The 20,345-nt window shown below is 40.3% G+C and overlaps 1 protein-coding gene across 2 annotated transcripts in view; it reads left to right on the top strand.

Moving 5' to 3' along the window:
* Positions 1 to 381: 381 nt before the first annotated feature.
* Positions 382 to 20,345, top strand: part of LOC131434615 (protein muscleblind) — a 961,748-nt gene continuing 941,784 nt past the window's right edge. For both annotated transcript variants that reach the window (XM_058601504.1, XM_058601506.1), the window contains exon 1: positions 382 to 1,170. The gene's annotated coding sequence lies outside the window, so the exon portion shown is untranslated. The remainder of the gene's footprint in view (positions 1,171 to 20,345) is intronic.

Below are 20,345 nucleotides of genomic sequence, written 5' to 3'. Positions count from 1 at the left end.
AGATAATGCCCCAAACTACAACACAACTATTTTGACAGCGATTCGTGGTAACCTTCCAGTAACAGTTGTTGCACATGCGCAGTCGTTTGCCATTCGGTGCTTCACTCACACCAGCGCGTTCGATGGCACTTTCCCCTACACTGTCTTTTCCGGGAAAAGTTGACACGAGCCGACGATAAAGAGAGAGAAAACGTTGGCTTTCCACGTCATAAATTGTATATCTCTTCTTTCAAATTGTTTATGATATAATCGTGGGAGAGACTCCTCTGAGCTTGCTTCCTGTGCATGGACCGAAATACGGTGACTCTTTCCGAATAAGAGTAAATAGGAGCGAAAGAGAAAACATAACCAGTCGCGGTGGAAGGAGCTCTCACACGTTTCGTCGGAAAACAGAAAATTTCGGTCCTAATTACGCCACCTTTTAGCTCTGCTCGCGCTACTGTTGCCTGCTATTTGTGCTCTCCGCTTTCAATGTTCTTGTTTTATGCGTTGTTAATCACCTTCCCAGCTGCCTGTCCGCTTCGACTGATCGGTTAACCCGCCGGGACCGGTGTCGCCAAGTAATGGTGAAATTGTGACAGTGAAAACCAGTGCAAAAGTGTTTCGCCTCGCTTGTAAAACAGTTTGCTTCCTGAGAGTTTTACTTTCCCCGTGGTGTGAAAAACGTGAAATCCCAAGAACCCGAACATCAAGAAAACAAAGAAGATCCCACCAATACAAGGACACCGCTCCGGAGCTGAGTTTGGTTTTGTTGATGTCGTGAAAACAGGTGGTGTTCGTATTAGTGAAACGTGAATTCAGTGGAAATTGTTTTCGGTTACCAACGAAAAGCTACCAAAGTGACAACCCCTTTTTCTGGTGGTGAAATCGATGCAAATCGTGAATACAGGCCTACCTATACTGTCAAGTCACAAACATAACAAAGGCAAATCATCTGTGCCGCAGCACCAACACCACGTTGCGGCAAACCTGGAAACGTGTGGAAAATATATCAAAATAAACGAAATTAAAACTGGTTCTAGGCCATCGGGAAATTCGAACATTTCCTGAAACTGTCAAATAGAAAGCAATTAAATTTCCTCGTTGCTCCACGCTTCATAGGGTACCGATTTATGGATGAAAAATACGGTTGTCGAGGACTAATCTAATCGAATCACTTTTGGCAGCCAGGTAATTGTTGATACGTAAGGTTGTTATCGAGATGCGATTTGTTTGTGTATGTAGGTATCAGCATAACAACGACGAAATTCACATGTTCAAAAGACAAAGGAAAGAACGCATATTTCTCGACGAAAACATATCGATTTCTCGTATCCGATTCATTCATTTTGTGTAGAATTGAATGAAAGTTGACACATTGGGTTCCCTGAATCCAAGAGGAAACCTCTGCAGTATCAACAAAAATGTTTTGATATACAATCATTAAATCGAATCTGTCAAATATTAGCGGTATTTCCGGTTGTCTCAGAATGGCGTCTGATTGCATAAATTACGCTGAGCTTACGAGCCAGTTATCGTATGTTCAATCCCCGACCTGAAAGAAGATTCTTAGTGGACGATTGTAGCACAAGTCATCCACTGGTTTAGAAGTCTGTTGTAACTGAATGGTCAGGTTCTACAAAGCAAATGTAATATAGAGTTATAACTAATATAAGCTTAGTTATGGAGTAAGTCAAATTTTTATTTCATTGTTCTCTTCTCTATTATACTACATTATTGAGATCAATTTAATTGCACACCACTGAACGAACCTTTGATCTAACGCAGCTATTAGCTTCAACATCGACTCAAATATGCTACTGTCAGGGATCAAAAAGTTCCAATTGGTCTAGTTTGAGAACAATTTGAAGGATACATAACCTTGTCTGTGAATTCGACTGCGTTGGCTCTGTACCAGGCTATCGTGTCCTTCGTGTAATGTACGGATGCCAAATCCCACCAAAACAGTATTTGTTTAAGATGTTTTCGGATCCCGCGAAGTAGGCTCCGCCGTTAACAATTCCGAACGGTAACATTCGCTGTCATCGAATCTGTTGCCACAAATTGATTCGAAAGTATTTCACTATCAGAAATTGTTTGCCAAACCATTACCTTTTCATAGATTTTTTTGGTTAAATTCGACTTATGTCGGTACTTTATCTGTCACGGACTGCTTCTAACTAGTCACTCGGAAGTGTTTTAAAATCAAATTTGAAGTAGGATCCATCATTAATGACTACGCATGCTGGCTTTCGCACGGTAGTTTATCATATAACCATTGGTTTCATGTGTGCGTCCTTTTTGATGTTCTCCATAGAAAGGTTATATAATTGCTGGAAAACCAAACTTTCGAACGGAACCTCGGAGGCCCATAGTGTTATATGTCTGTGTGTGGTTATGCGAGCTTAAAGATTTTTTACCGCTTACTTTTCTCGGGCATGGCTCAGGCTCGTTGGAAAGCTGCTATTTGATTGTGGATCAAGTTCAAAAATCAAATTGTTATCACTTCCGTTTCCGGAGATATAATAGTATAAGTACAGTAATCGACCAACCGCACATTCTGCATCGATAGAAATTTCTTGAAGATAACTTAACGAGTTTCGATAAATTTAGGCTTATTTGAAATCTAATAATGTTGATCAAATTTGGATGGATTAAGACGAACATTTCCGGTTCGAGAGATGTAAAAATATATATGACGTAACTTTCAAATCCCAGTGTTTTGATAGGGCATCAAAATTTTTCGGAGATGGAATTAGCATTTGGGAGAAAACTAAGTTCCCTGGCATTAGAGATTCATATATTGTTCAGTTTCTGCACATCCTCCACTAAGCAAATCGAGTGTGGCTCGTCTATCAAGTTATTGTGACGTCATCTACAAACCAAACTAACATAACTTCTGGCGGAAACTTTACCTTCAATACACATACATCACGTTCCCAGCAGTAGAGAGAACTCCGGTCGTGATGGAAGTGTTTCATGTGACTTTCTTTGTCGTATACGGTTTTGGGAGGAACCTTCCAAGATCTTGTAAAGTCCATCCGACACATCCGGTGTAACGAGTCTGCGATTTCCGCCCAACTGGCGCTGTTTAAGGCACTCTTTACTTCTAGTGCTACTACCACTACTCACTACTCCGTAGTAAGTTTCGCTGATCTGATGGCATCCGTCACCTGATATTCCTCTACGAAACCCGACTTGTTCCTTGGAATCCTTTCCTTTTCTGTTTGTACACAGATAGTCTTATAAGTATAGCTTCTCTGTGTCGTCAATTAAGCGTCAAAATCTGATCTATAAGCATCAATCTCTGCCTTTATATATCCGAAAATATTCGCTCGTTCAGGCATTTTTGCATGACCTCACGGAACATATCCTTGCTTTTGAGAATGCGTTCATGATTCCATTTATTTATTCCAGCTCAAGACCTTCCTTGGTTTCGATTGATCTCGTCTCTATCGAAGCTGATGATCAGGGAGTTTTGTCAAGCTGCAGGAACAGAGCTGTTATGATCACCTACAATCTCGTCGAGCACCGGTGCTAATGTTCCTCTAGTTTTGATCATCACTACTCTGTGGACGTTACTCCATTACTTCCTTTCACACTCTGGAACAACTTACTCTTACTCTTTCAGTCGTAGACCACGCGGGTCTCTGTTGTATACAGGAGGCGTCACCATTCAACTCGATTCATGGCTGTTCGCCACCAACCAGTGATGCCAACTTTCCCTGAAGTAAAATCCGTAGATTCGGTTTGAAGTGTACCTATACTCCTATATTTAAACTTAACAGCTTGAGACTCTAAGCCACAAAGACAGGATTCCAAAAATTAGTGATCGGTGACGAATAGATGAACTTTAATTAATAAATTCTAAAGTATTGATTTTAACATCAGACGAAAGATAAAACATTTTCATTTTAATTAATGCTATAAATGACTCTTAGTGTTCATCGAATCATTCAAAATCTTTCTTTTAAGTGAATGTTGACAGATTTATTGGCCGTTATCAGAAAAAAAGTGCGCGATTTTATGATTCTATCTGGATTATTTTGCATTAATTATGGTTTCGGCTTTAGCGGTCTGTTAAATAAGAACGGCTGTTATATACTGCCCGACGTTTCGACCACTGGTTATGGTCTTTTTCAAGGGAAATATCTCATCGTTCCTCGTCTAAAAATCGTATGCCCACGAACGGTTGTTTACATAATAACAAAGCTTCTTTCGTCACTTTTGTTGCACTAATAACGTTTGTTTTGAACATTAGCCTGTTTTACCACTATGCACTACCTAACGTCACTTTCAAAGATGATCTTTGAAAGTGACGTTAGGTAGTGCATAGTGGTAAAACAGGCTAATGTTCAAAACAAACGTTATTAGTGCAACAAAAGTGACGAAAGAAGCTTTATTATTATGTTAACAACCGTTCGTGTTCAATCATTCAGTAATAGCCGTTCAACCGAGAAGGTTGTGTATAGAAGCGTACAGTTTAATAACGCTGGTTGGTTTACACGCGTTAAATACGACAACGGTTGAACTACAAGTAGAGACCTGTTGGCAGCAGCCGCTAAAACGTATAGTCGTGCTGCATAAGAGAGCCCTAGTGCTGGGCCAAGCTGGTGAAGGAAACAACAAAGGGCGTTTCCCAAACTCTACCCAGGCCGCAATATACAGCCACAAGTGCTGAGCAGGAGAGTGCAAAGGCACATCGAAGAGGAAGAGTGCAAAGGCACATAGAAGCAGGAGAGTGCAAAGGCACACCGGTGCGAAGGCACTTCGGTGCAGAAGCATATCGGTGCGGAGCACTAGGAAGAAGGAGACAAGACAACTCGGTCTTTCCACTGCCATACAACACGCAGGTATACACCGGTGACCTGCGCTGGTTACAGCTGGCGAAGACGAAAGCAAATCGGAATTCGAGTGGTGCTGGATGTCAGGTAGCAGTAGCATCACATCATATTCTATCGCTACAGTGAGCTTCAGCATTGTATCAACGTCCAGATACATCCAACAAGAACATCTAGAGCAACGAGGATCTACACGGCAGTGCAACGGAGATAGACAACAATTTCAAGGTAGAAGTTTTTTCTTTTCCTTTTGATTGAGTACTGTGTAGTGTTGGTTTCAAATTTTATTTTAAAGTTTAGTTAAAAATTTTAATGTAATGGATGAATCCATGGACGTAAATCCTAGCATGAATCCGATACCCCCACGAACGAAAAAATATCAGGAGAGCTCTTCTGGGCCTTGGATAGTCTTTTTTAGACGTATATCAAAGCCATTAAACATTTTTCAAATTAATAAAGGTTTGACATCACGATACTCTTCAATCAAAGAGATCATAAAAGTAAATAACGATAAAATTCGTGTTGTGGTAAATAATTTGAAACACGCGAATGATATTGTCTCTTCGGAACATTTCAATAAAGAGTATAAAGTTTACATACCCTCCAAAGATGTCGAAATTGACGGTGTTGTTACCGAAGCGAGTCTTTCGGTAGATGATTTACTCAAGCATGGTGTTGGTCGTTTCAAGAACTCTATGCTTGAGGGTGTGAAAATACTGGAGTGCAAACAACTGTACTCAGTAGTTCATGAAGAGGAAAAAAAAGTTTATCGCCCATCAGACTCGTTTCGAGTGACATTTGCCGGGTCTGCGTTGCCGTCCCATGTCTATGTCGATAAAATTCGCCTCCCTGTTCGGCTTTTTGTTCAAAATGTAATGAATTGTACGAACTGCAAAAAATTCGGCCACACAGCTACTTACTGTAGTAATAAACCAAAATGTATTAAGTGTGAAGGGCCTCATAAAGATAATGATTGCAACAAGGAAATTGAAAAATGTATTTATTGTGGGAATAGTCCTCATGATGATATTTCAGTATGCACTGCATTTAAAGTGCACAAAGACAAAATTAAGCTTTCTTTAAAAGCACGGTCTAAGCGCACATATGCAGAAATGCTTAAAACGGTCATTGATGTCCCCCCTTTGGAAACCGAAAACGGGTTTTCAAATCTAGAGGAACCAGAGGACTCTGACTCTGACGAAAATAGTGAAGGTAATTCGTTTATCACTACCCAAGGGTCAGTTAAGAGAAAGAAGTCTTCTTCCAAATTACCAAAAAAGGCACCTAAAATTTCATCTTCAAAAAAAGATCACCGTGTTAAACAAAAAAAGTCAAAACCAAAGACTGTGCCTCCTGGTTTGTCAAATTCACAAACCAATCCAGGATCTAGTACAGAAAAAGATAATAATCCAGTGGGCTCCATTTCACAGCCACCAACAGGATTACTGAAGTTTTCGGAAATTGTTGAATGGATTTTCTCAGCATTCAATATATCTGAACCCTTAAAGACCCTCATAATGGCATTCCTTCCAATAGCTAGAAATTTTTTGAAGCAGTTATCAGCTCAATGGCCAATTGTCTCAGGTTTTGTATCTTTTGATGGATAATTTATCACCCGCCGCAAATGATACAATCACTGTCCTGCAGTGGAATTGTCGAAGCATCATGCCAAAACTTGATTCATCTAAAATATTATTGCATAGTCAAAAATGTGATGTATTTGCTTTATGCGAAACATGGCTTACTTCAAACATAGCTTTAAATTTTAATGATTTTAACATTATACGTCTCGATAGAGACTCTCCGTATGGTGGAGTGCTTTTGGGAATTAAGAAATGCTATTCCTTTTATAGATTAAACATCCCTTCAACTTCTAGTATAGAAGTTGTTGCTTGCCAAATAAACATTAAAGGCAAAGATATTTGCATAGCTTCGGTTTATATTCCTCCAAAAGCACAAGTTGGACAGCAACAGCTTAATGAAATGGTTGAAGCCCTTCCTGCACCACGATTGATTCTGGGGGATTTAAATTCGCACGGTATTATGTGGGGTTCCGTTTACAATGATAGCAGATCATCTTTAATACAAAACATTTGTGACAATTTTAGCATGACGGTATTAAATATGGGTAGCTTGACACGGATCCCAAGACCTCCGGCACGCCCAAGTGCATTAGATCTATCTCTTTGCTCAACATCAATTCGACTAGATTGCACCTGGAAAATACTGCCTGATTTACACGGTAGCGATCATTTACCAATCATCATCTCAATTAGCAGTAGCAATTGCATTGCTACTTCCGCTAGTATTCCATATGATTTGACAAAAAATATCGACTGGATTAAATACCAAAGTAGTATCTCTAGTATTTTGAATTCAATGGAAGAGCTCCCTCCACTTGAAGAATATGACTTCCTGATTTGTTCGATTCTGGAGGCAGCAGAACAATCCCAAACTAAACGCTTTCCTGGGCCAACGACTAACAGAAGGCCTCCCAACCCCTGGTGGGACAAAGAGTGCTCAGAGGCTAAACTCGCAAAACAAAATGCTTGCAAGACGTTTCTAAAACGGGGAGGAGGAACTCCTCAGAATTTTGAAAAACTTATGGTTTTAGAAACCAAGTACAAGAGCATACTTCGAGCCAAAAAATGTAGCTATTGGAGACATTTTGTCGAAGGTTTGTCAAGAGATACCTCAATGAGCACTCTTTGGAACACGGCCAGACGAATGAGGAATCGTAACGTGGGCAATGAGAGTGATGAATACTCGAACCGATGGATATTTGACTTTGCTAGGAAAGTTTGCCCAGATTCTGTTCCTACGCAGAGCATTATACGGGAATCTCCTCCAAATAATGGTTTTATTAATAACCCATTTTCAATGATGGAATTTTCTATAGCACTCTTGTCTTGTAACAATAACGCTCCAGGGTTGGACAGAATTAAATTCAACTTGGTGAAGAATCTGCCCAACCTCGCAAAAAGACGTTTGTTGGAATTGTTCAACAAGTTTCTTGAGCAAAATATTGTTCCACCTGACTGGAGACAAGTGAAAGTTATCGCCATTCAAAAACCGGGGAAACCAGCTTCCAATCACAACTCATATAGACCCATTGCGATGTTGTCCTGCATCAGAAAATTATTCGAAAAAATTATTCTACGACGTCTCGACACTTGGGTCGAGACGAACGGTTTGTTGTCAGATACTCAGTTTGGCTTCCGTAGAAATAAAGGGACGAATGATTGCCTTGCATTACTTTCGTCTGACATCCAAATTGCCTTCGCTCAAAAGCAACAAATGGCATCTGTATTTTTAGACATTAAAGGAGCATTTGATTCAGTTTCCATTGATGTTCTTTCAGACAAGCTTCACCAAAATGGACTCCCAGCGGTTATAAATAATTATTTGCACAACCTTTTGTCAGAGAAACACATGCATTTTTCACATGGCGATTTGGCAACACTCAGAAATAGTTACATGGGTCTCCCGCAAGGCTCATGCCTCAGTCCGCTCCTCTATAATTTTTACGTAAATGACATTGACAGCTGTCTAGTAACCCCATGTACACTAAGACAATTGGCAGATGATGGCGTGGTTTCAGTTACTGGACCCAAAGCTATTGATCTGCATAAACCATTGCAAGATACCTTAGATAACTTGTCCGATTGGGCTGTTCATCTTGGTATCGAATTCTCTGCGGAGAAAACAGAGTTAGTCGTCTTTTCAAGAAAGCATGATCCCGCGCAGCTTCAGCTCCATATGATGGGAAGAATGATCCAACAGGTTTTAACTTTTAAATACCTCGGGGTGTGGTTCGATTCCAAATGCACGTGGGGAGGACACATTAGGTTTCTGATAACGAAATGCCAACAAAGAGTAAATTTTCTTCGAACAATAACAGGATCTTGGTGGGGTGCTCATCCGGAAGATCTAATAAAATTGTATCAGACAACGATACTTTCAGTGATGGAATATGGATGCGTTTGCTTTCGTTCCGCTGCAAACTCTCATATTATCAAACTGGAGCGAATTCAGTATCGTTGTTTGCGAATTGCTTTAGGGTGCATGCATTCGACACATACAATGAGTCTTGAAGTTCTGGCGGGAGTTCTTCCATTAAAAGATCGATTTTGGGAGCTTTCATCACGCCTGCTAATAAGATGTGAGGTGCTGAATCCCATGGTAATTAATAATTTCGAACGACTAGTCGAGCTTCGATCTCAAACAAAATTCATGACAGTATATTTTAACCATATGTCACAGGAAATCAACCCTTCAAGATATATTCCTATCCGTGTCAGCCTCCTAAATGTCCCTGACTCAACTTTATTTTTCGATACATCCATGCAGCGCGAAGTGCGTGGAATCCCGGATCATCTACGTTCGACGGAAATCCCAAAAATATTTTCAAGTAAGTTCAGGCATATTGACTCTGAGAAAATGTTTTACACGGACGGATCGCGAATTGAAGAAGCGACAGGGTTTGGTATGTTCAACAATAATGTTTCGGCCTCATTTAGGCTTCAAGAACCTGCATCTGTTTATATAGCAGAGCTAGCAGCAGTTCATTATAGTTTGAGTGTAATCGTCACATTAATTCCAAACCATTATTTCCTCTTCACAGATAGTCTGAGTGCAATTGAAGCCATTCGCTCAAACATGACTGGCAAGACTGAACCGTTTTTCCTGGGCAAAATAAAACAGTGCCTGAACGACATATTGAACAATAATTATCTAATCACTATAGTCTGGGTCCCGGCTCATTGCTCCATTCCTGGCAATGAAAGAGCCGATATTTTAGCCAAACGTGGTGCTATTGAGGGTGAAATTTATGAGAGACCAATTGCTTTCAACGAATTCTATAGCTCGTCTCGCCAAAGAACACTTGCCAGCTTCTTGGGATAAAGATGATCTGGGTCGGTGGATGCACTCAATTATTCCGAAAATATCGACAAAGGCATGGTTCAGGGGACTGGATGTGAGTAGAGATTACATTCGTGTGATGTCTAGACTCATGTCCAATCACTACACGTTAGATGCACATCTCCTTCGAATTGGGCTCTCCGAGACTAATCATTGTGCTTGTGGCGAAGGTTATCGAGATATTGATCATGTCGTTTGGACATGCGTGGAGTATCGTGATGTCAGATCTCAACTAATAAATTCTTTGCGTACCCAAGGTAGACTATCCAATATCCCAGTTCGAGACATTCTTGCTTGTCGTGACCTTTCATACATGAAACTTATTCATCATTTCATAAAGAAAACTGGAGTTTCAATTTAATAAAGGCCCCTTTCAAGACTTAGTTCTGATCCCAGCTGCGTCCATGAGTTCAACCAATAGCTAAATTAGAATAAAAATAATGTAATGATACAAACAAACTCGAAACAGTTTATGAAATTATTAACAAAATGTCTGAAAATAACAGCTTATTTTATAATTTATAGAAGTTAATCGTTTGGTTCAAATAATATTTCCGAGTAGATTTCATAATTAATGACGAGTTACCTAAGATGATATTTAAGTAATAAGAGAATATGTTTTAATAAATGCAAAACGTTGTGACTATGTTAGAATTAAATTAGGATAAGAATATTATGTAAAAGTGATGCTACGGCGAAGAAAAACTTATGTAAACTGCCTTAAGAAATAAACGTATTTATGAAAAAAAAAACCGTTCGTGGGCATACGATTTTTAGACGAGGAACGATAAGATATTTCCCTTGAAAAAGACCATAACCAGTGGTCGAAACGTCGGGCAGTATATAACAGCCGTTCTTATTTAACGGACCGCTAAAGCCGAAACCATAATTAATGCAAAATATTTGTACGGTCGTACTAATCATCTATCTGGATTATATCTGGAGGAATAATGCGAAATCTGAAAATTTCCGGAGAGATAAGGAAAAATCCGTAGACTTTAAAAGGCTCATCCGCAGATCCGTAGAAAATACTGGAATCCGTAGATCTACGGATAAATCCGTAGGGTTGGCATCGCTGCCACCAACCTCGGTAGCTGCAAAAGGTCCGCAGGTCGTCCTCAATTTTATCGATCCATCTTGCCCGCTGCGCGCCTCTTCTTCTTATTCCGGTCGAATCATTATCGAGGATCATTTTTACCGGGTTGCTCTCTGACATTCCAATAACATGTCCGGCCGACCGTAACCGCCTGACCTTGGTCGTTTGGACGAGGGTTGGTCCTCCCAGCAACTGGTGCAGTTCATGGTTCATTCGCCTTCTCCACGTACCGTCTTCCATCCGCACTCCGAAAAGATGGTTCGCAACACCTTCCGTTCAAAAACACCCAGTGAGCGTTGGTCCTCCGCAAGCATTGTCCAGGATTCGTGCCCGTAGAGGATAACCGGTCTAATCAGCGTTTTGTAGATAGTTAACTTCGTACGATGGCAAATTTTGCTCGATCGAAGCGTTATCTGGAAATCTGGAACAAGCTGTGGCTATTTTAATAAACCTTTCCCGTCCATCCCTGACTTACGTTGAGTGAGCTCTCTGTATTCTCCCCCCTGTTGTCCTTAGGAAAGATTTCATAGAGAAATAACGTTTTCATGAAAAAAATGAACAGAAGTCAGCAGACAATATTTGATAGCTCTATCAGTCGAAATCTAACCGTGAAGGCAAAAACAGTGGAACAATTTCGTTCAAAAGTGTGCAGGTTCGTAGAACGGTTCCTTGCCGCGTTGAAAACGGATATCGTGCGGCACTTTGTGAACGCCGGATACCCCCGTTTCGGTATCTACAAGATCTTGGCACTATTAAACAACAATCAGAGCATCGAAAGAACGTCCGGTTTCGGACGGCCGATCACCCGAGCGACTAGAAGTTCCAAAGGTCGCTTAAGAAGAAGACCGAGGAAAAGGTGGTTACATCGTTACGTGCGATGGCCGATAAGACAGCGCAACCGTCCAAACAGTGAAAAAGTATCGGGCGAGCATGAACATACGTGTCAGGAAGCGGAAGTCTCGTTCACTGGTTACGGAGCAGCTGGTAATGACACAGCGGCAGAATAAGATGATCAACTCGATTTTCCAGGCGAATCAGGGTGGTGATGGACGACGAAACCTGTCTCACCCTGGATGGCAACGACTGGCAGGGCCCTTCGAATTTTATTTCCATCGCGAAGAAAGTGAGCTCCGAGATGAAGTACATTTCACACACCAAGCTCCCCAAGAAGATGCTGCTATGGCTGACAATCAGGTAGACGCTATCTACGCTGATTTCGCGGCTGCATTTGATAAAATAAACCATCAAATAACAATTGCTGAACTTGACAGATTTTGCTTTGGTTGAACTTTACAGGATTGGAGGCAACTATACAACATTACCGTTTGTAGTTAGTTCTGCAGTACCTCAAGGAAGTCATTTAGGACCGTTTATATTTTTACTCTATTCAATGATTTGCACTTCTTACTGAAATGTTTCGAATTATCGTTTGCGGATGACTTTAAACTCTACCATCTGATCGAAGAACAAGAAGTAGTATGCCATTTGTGTTTGAATAAAGCTGTCACTAAGCCTCTGGGGAAGATAATTCACGCGCATATCAATGTTATTCCCCTAAACATAGAGATATCAATGTTATTCCCTAAACATGATACTTGACATTGTTGAGCTCAGTGCTGTGGATTTTGTTATTTTCCATCGCATACTTGACTAACTCTGATTTCTAACATAAACTGCAAAAAATGGTATTATCCGTTCAACTGCAGTTCTTGTAGGGTAAGGGCTCCCTATTTCATCTCAGCTCCAATTTCCATCTCATTCCTTCACCTCATAAGTTTGAACATTAATCATATCTTTAAACGTACCCGAACAAAACTGTGGAACGTTTTAAAACATTTATTCTAGGTTTTGCCACACTTTCCAATTGAAAAAAATAGTTAAAAAACTTTGAACGATCGCTTTTTTCATTTAAAATAAACTCACTTTTTGATTTAGGAACCACTTTCGTCTGAAGTTTTACAATTCATCATGTTTCTTAATATTTACTAATCGATTCGTCTCAGAACATGATCACTATTTCACATAATTACATCACTATTCAATGTTGGATGACTTTATAGTTTGTAATGTTCACTTTCCACTTGTTTATTCAACGATTAAACACTTCTGAAATTACCTGATAAGCAATAAAAGCAATGAAAAATATGAGATGAAAATTTGCATTCCCGAGGAATGGTAGTTCGAAGCACCTTCTTCTCCCGGAAAGATATCCACAAAGCCACCTGGAGATCACCTGATCAACATACGGAAAATCAAATCGACCACGTTCTCATCGACGGGCGATTCTTCTCCAACGTCATCAATGGCCGCACCTACCGCAGTGCCAACATTGATTCCGACCACTACCTTGTTGCAGTTTGTATGCGCACAAAACTATCGACGGTGCACAACACTCGTCGCCCAGGAACGCCGGGACTTAATCTCGAGCAGCTACGTAGCGTTCGTACTGCAGAGAAATACGTGCAACAACTCGAGCTAGTGCTACCAACGGAAGAGCAGCTTGGCGCGGCGACTCTTGAAGACGGCTGGAGGAATATAAGAATATATGCTTCAACCGTACTAGGTACGAGGTTATCGAATCGAGGAAATGACTGGTTTGACGGCGAATGTTAGCAGTTGGTCGAAGAGAAGAATGCAGCAAGGGCGAGGATGCTGCAACACCGCACTAGAGCGAACGAGGAACGATACAGACAGGCATGGAACAGACAGAACACTGTTTTCCGGAGGAAAAAGCGCCACCAGGAAGACCAAGATCGCGAAGCGAGGGAACAGCTGTACCGAGCAAATGACACACGGAAGTTCTATGATAAGGTGAACCGCTCACGTAAAGGCTACACGCCACAGGCCGAAATGTGCAGAGATACCAGTGGTAACCTTCTCACGAACGAACGTGAGGTGATCGACAGGTGGAAGCAGTACTATGACGAGCATCTGAATGGCGAATCACCGGATACAGAGAACGACCCAGGAATCAATCTGGGTGCACGCTCAGCCGACAACAGATTCCCAGCACCTGATCTGACGAAGATAAGTGAGGAGATCGGCAAGCTGAGGAACAACAAAGCCCCGGGCAATGACCAGTTGCCAGGCGAGCTGCTCAAACATGGAGGAGAGGCACTGGCTAGAACGCTGCACTGGATGATTTCTAAGATTTGGGAGGAGGAGATTCTACCGCAGGAATGGAAGGAAGGAGTGGTATGTCCCGTCCACAAAAAGCTAGATTCTTGTAATTACCGCGCAATCACATTGCTCAACGCCGCCGTCTTCTATCACCTATAACTAAGGAATTCGTAGGGCCGTACTAAGCTGGATTTACTGGAGCCCGCGCCACTACGGATCACATATTCGCGATAAGACAAGTACTCCAGAAGTTCCGTAATACAACGTACCCACGCATCACCTATTCATTGACTTCAAAGCGGCATACGACACAATCGATCGAGAACAGCTATGGCAGATCATGCACGAATACTGTTTCCCGGATAAACTGACGCGATTGGTCAAAGCAACGATGGATAGAGTGATGTGCTACGTCCGAGTATCTGGGACGCTCTCGAGTCCCTTCGAATCTCGGAGAGGGCTACGGCAAGGTGAGATACAAGAGAGTCGTATCTTGTTCAATATTGCCTTGGAAGGTGTGATTCGAAGAGCGAGGATCGACACGAGTGGCATGATCTTCCGAAAGTCCGTACAACTTTTTAGCTTCGCTGACGATATTGATATTGTAACACGTAACCTTGAGAAAATGACGGAAACCTACATCGGACTGAAATCTGAAGCTAGGCGTATCGGACTGGCCATAAATGCGTCGAAAACAAAATACATGAGAGGAAGAGGCTCTAGAGAAGAAACACTACGCCTCCCACCACGAATATTGATAGACGGTGACGATATCGAGGTGGTTGACGAGTTCGTGTATTTGGGCTCACTGGTGACCGCCGATAGTGACACCAGCAGAGAAATTCAGAGACATATTTTGGTAGGAAATCGTGCGTACTTTGGACTCAGAAAACCCCTTCGATAGAGAAAAGTACGCCACCGCACGAAATTGACCATCTACAAAACGCTCATTAGACGGGTTGTTCTCTATGGCCACGAGACCTGGACTATGTTGGCAGAGGACCAACGCGCCCTCAGTGTTTTCGAAAGAAAGATACTGAGGACCATCTATGGCGGAGTGAGAGGAAAACGGGACGTGGAGACGGCGTATGAATCACGAATTGCAGCAGCTGCTAGGAGAATCACCTATCGTATGGACAGTTAAAATTGGACGTCTTCGATGGACTGGGCATGTCATAAGGATGTCGGACGACAGCCCAGTGAAAATTGTTCTGGTACAAGAAAAAGAGGAGCGCAGCGAGCAAGGTGGATCGATTAAGTGGAGGGTGATCTCAGAAGCATCCGTGCCTTGAGTGGCTGACGACGAGCAGCCGTGGACCGAGTTATGTGGAGACGTATTCTTGATTCAGCAAAGGACACCCCGTGCCTATAGCTGTTAGGTAAGGTAAGGTAAGCAAGGCGAATTAAGCAGAAATATGAAAAAAATCGTAGTGATTTCGATGGCTAAATCAGGTTTTTAAGGTAACGTCCTTACCAATGAGATGATATAGAGAGCCCTTACCCTACCTATTTTTTGTCAAATCGTATGTTTTTCTTCAACAAGATTTCATCCTCGCTAATTAAAGATCGAATACTGCTGTTTCTGATATCACTAACAATTGTCTTTGGAAATTCACTGCCGTAGTTTTTCGTTCTTTAGGCTTGTTAATCTTCAGATCGTCGGAGATTACTCACTGCACTGTATTGTTCACTACGCAGTATTGTATTTATCTTTATAGCGTAATTTACGTAAGCAAACTGATTCTTGAATTTGTTCTATACTCAAATGTATCGGTTACGGAAAATTAAATGTCAAAAATCGAACATGTTTTGAGTGAAATTTGATTCTAAAAATTAGCAAGTAAGTTCAATAAACTCCGATAGATCTCAGCTCCAGTCTTTATTTTATATATTAAACCATTATTTATTATACTGTCTGTTCATTACATTTACTTAAAAGATATAAGAACAATTGGTGCGCCAACCTAACAGAAGAATGTTTCATTCATTTCATGCTGATTTGGTTATGACATTGTTTCTAGGGATTCAAAGGTGGTCGTACAAGCTTGGATCATGGTGAGATCCCTGGCCGCCCAACAACATCTGTTACTAAAGAAAACATTGAATCGGCGAAGCAAATCGTGTTGCAAAATCGTTCTGTACCGATTAGAGAGATTGCTGTGTTGTTGGGCATCTATTATGGATCAGCCGAACACATTTTAACTGATGTTTTGGGTTTGAAACGCGTCGCTTCTCGGCTGGTGCCAAAAAAGCTGAATTTTATTCAAAAACAGCGTCGTGTTGATGTGGCCAAAGAAATGATTTCAAACGCAGATAGTGACCCCACATTCATCGAATGCATCATAACTGGTGATGAGGTGTGGATCTATGAATATGACGTCGAAACCGCACAACAATCGACCGAATGGCGCTTCGAAGGCTAGCCGTTGTTCTAAATTTTCATCCATTATAAAAATCGTCACACGAAAATTTTTCAACTTCTTTGTATAGACGCCAAACAAAAACAAATCGTACGATATGCGTCAAAATTTGACATAATGTGTATAAAAGTGTTGCCAACGTTGAGAGAATAAAAGTTTACCGATTGGAAAAGCGCGGAAATTTTAAAATTTAAATTTCGGTTCTTTTTTGATCATAAGGTATGTAATGTAGTATAGTAATTTCTTTTTGCTCTATCGAAGGTATATTTATGCCTGCTAAATTAACCAGCTCGTTTCAATTTTTGATTACTGGTTAAAGCATGTAATAATATTAATTATCACTTAGATAATTCGTTCAGCTCACACCTTTGTATGGGTATGAGGTGGGACCATCATCATCATCATCATCATCATCATAGGGACTTTATCGACGATATCCGATTACTTAGCAATACGTTGATTGTCGGTCGAAAATTATCATTAAATATGACTCGACCAATGATATGGCTATTGGTACTATAACCAAATACAAATTATTTGTATTTGCTATAACCCTTCATCAGTCATCGAAAATGATTGATATCTAATTGAACGTTTGTATTTCAATCTCTTAAGCAAGTAAAACATTAATTTATAGCTTATGAATCGTTCTTGTTTTGCCATCACTATACACTTTGACTGTCCGAATATTTCATTTCGATAGATACTTTGAAAATCCATCATGAAATTGCTCTCTAAAGTAATTTAATAATTTTTCAAAAACTTTGAAATTCACGACAAGCCTTTCTCATCTCTTTGTGTTGCATTTTGACAGTTGATGGATGAATGAATGCTTCATGAAGTATGAGAGTTGGTCCGTTTCGATCTGTTGTTTGCTGTCTACCATTTTTATGTGTTGAATTTCTGTTTTCAAGCTCTCTACAATCCATGACATGAGTTCTATGATAGAAATTGCAACCACATAAATACGTCCATCAATCAGGGAAATATCGCTACGTATGTCATCGGGATTGACGTCCATCGAACTACTACATCGTGCTCCTACCAGGGAAGGACATCTCTCCCTTCGATGCAATATGACGCACTGCTGACTAATGCATTACGATCGACAATATGGCTAATTATTGATTTCCCAGAATTACAGATTTTATCAATGCAACAGTACAAAAGGGGGTTTGTTGAGTTGCAGGTACATACACCAATTCCACTTAATTATCTTCTTGGAAAAGCCACAACGAACCCTTTCTTTTCCTGTGCCAACAATGCACTTTAGCGTTTTTTTCGCATTTGTACGTGTAGAACAGGTCAATCAACCCTTTTGTCCAAAGACAAGCTCATTAATTATGCACCACACTGTCAACCCTTGCGCTTTTTCTTAGTTCATCAAAGTTGCATATGGTCTAAAATAATACACCGGCAGGAAGTGAGATTGCACCATATTGATAGAGGTCTGCTGAATTATTTTCGACACATATGCAAAATGTAATTAAACAACTTCATCAATGTGAAATTTGAGCAGGAATGATTTGCACTTTGATGCGAATAAATAACAAATTTGAATATGTATTTAATTTGTACTTACATTGGAAAACAATTTTCGAATATTATACTGTAATTATAATTCGTAAACCGTATTTTTTTTCAACACAAGCGTTTTGAATATCTTTTAAAGGTCCAAACTTTAATATCGAAAACTATAGTGAACTACCATTTGATACAAGAATATTTGGAATAAGAAATTGATTTAGACAAAGTTTTTGATTATATATAACTATCGCGAAAATAGTGCTAAGTGAAAAATTAACTATATGACTAAGCACCAGCACTTCCGATAGCCGATGGTTTCGATTGTCGTGAACCGTGATGGTTGCCGTTTGATTCGTTCTGTATTTCTTGATTGATTGTTCATATTTCGCTATACCGCTTTATCTAAGCCTCGATGCCTAGTCTCGTGATATGGTTGCCCGTGTAACGAATATTGTTAAATATAATACTTTCGATACTTTCGGAACTGATTTGATAAGTAGACGTCGGAAAACTATGTTTCAGATCGTTTCAAAATTCAAACATTCCCCCATTGTACAGATTATCAAGGAAGTCGCCATCGTTGGTTCTGAAATGATATCATGCACAGCATTTCGATAGCTATATGTCAAGTCTGTTACAAATATGCAGGATAAAACTGTTTTTTTTTAACAATTTTTATTCAGGCCAATTTGCGTATAGCTTTACGTGGCCGATTTACCCATGTTTTTGTTACATAAAATTATTTTTTTATTGTTGGATCTCGTTGTCACCCTTCTTCTAGGGGGAAAGGAGCTTCCATTTCCTTCTAGCGAAGATTGGAGGTCATTTTGTCCGTTGCTCATATCATCCATTGCTACATCGTTGGAGTTGTGAGTGGTTTCCGTTTCCTTGTTTTCATTGTTGATCGCAGTCTTGGGTTCATTTGCAGTTGCTGTAGATGCGCTTTGTACATTGATTGCAGTTGATAGTTGGTTAGATGGTGAAGGTGTTTTTGAAACAAGAGCACTGCATTCACTAGTTTCCGTTGTTGAGCGGTTATCCTTGTTTTTGTTTGTTTTGTTTGTCTTCGCAGTTTCAGTGCAAGGTTTGCCGTAGTGTGCAGGTTGTTTACAAAACTGACATGTAACCAGTTGATTTTCATACGTAATTGGCGTTTTACATGGATGTATTCCATCTTGACCACAAACGATGTAAGATGGAATTGTTTTACGTAGTAGCATGCGTACCACTCGCACGCCATTCCGGATACCCAGGAAAAAAATCCGTTATACTTCCCTTTCGATGGGGAGAACTTCACCGTACTGCGATATACTTTCCCGAACATACCCATCGCTGGTCTGCGGGGGAAGGTCATGCACGCGTACTTCTATGGCATTGTCCACCATGTACACGGGGATTTTATATTTAACATTGTCATGATCAATACTGTGCACCCCGTTATTAACCGAAGCAAATGCAATTGCATCTTTTTCACGTTTAAACATAATGTACACACAGTTCGACGCCTTGTTGAATTGAATCTCACTTACATCATTAACGTTTAGATGCATTCGTTCCTTAAGCAAGATTTCAATTTCGGTTGCTGCAGGTCTAACTTTGCAGCGCTTGAAATCAATACAAATTGAATTTGACCTTGTAGGCCAAGTTTCAGGCTTTGTTAAATCGTATTTGCCCATTTCGTACACTCTATTGTTCACTGCACTGTATTGTCTTTGTTTCTGTCGTCGCGACCGTAAGAAATTTTGGACTGCGTCGGATGCGATGCGAGCACGAACTGGATAAAACTGTTGAAATGGTATAGATTTTCATAATATACACAAAACTCTTTCTACGAAATAGGTTCGTAAAACAGGAGTTCGATATTTGGAATTTATTTTGCAACAATTATTATGTTATTATAATTAACGACACTGGTTTGACGTGTAAGAAATTCAAAAAATTGCGTGTGTTAAAAATAGCAAAATCAGGATTGATGAAACTATGTTCTCGTTTGCAGTATGCCAAACTATTTGGTTTACTTGAATGGAGCTACCAATTAGACTCAAGATGAATATTGGATTCTCAAATAATCTAAAAAAGGGAATGATTGGGCTTAATCGGCTTACGAAGCTCATGGATAGTTTTCTACGCAACCCGTTATGCCTTTCTCATATAGAAGAGCTATGCAGTTACTGTGAAAGTCAACTTTCCAACCGAGGCGCGGAGAGCCGAATGTCTATCGATTCAGCTCGACGAACTGAGCAAATGTCTGTGTGTCTATGTGTGAGTGATAAATTTTCAAATGAATGGTCTTACAAACATACAAAGTTCCTGAGTTTCGTTTGGACCCAACTTCCAGTTCCAGAATTACAGAGTGATATTCACCAAAAAAGTAAACATAATGTCACTCAATATTCTCGAAGATGGGTGAACCGATTATCATAAACTTAGATTCAAATG

The sequence above is a fragment of the Malaya genurostris genome, chromosome 3 (genome assembly GCF_030247185.1).
Source record: "Malaya genurostris strain Urasoe2022 chromosome 3, Malgen_1.1, whole genome shotgun sequence".
Taxonomy (NCBI): Eukaryota; Metazoa; Arthropoda; class Insecta; order Diptera; family Culicidae; genus Malaya; species Malaya genurostris.
The sequence above is the reverse complement of the archived record's forward strand: the minus strand, read 5'-3'. Positions and strand labels throughout refer to the sequence as shown.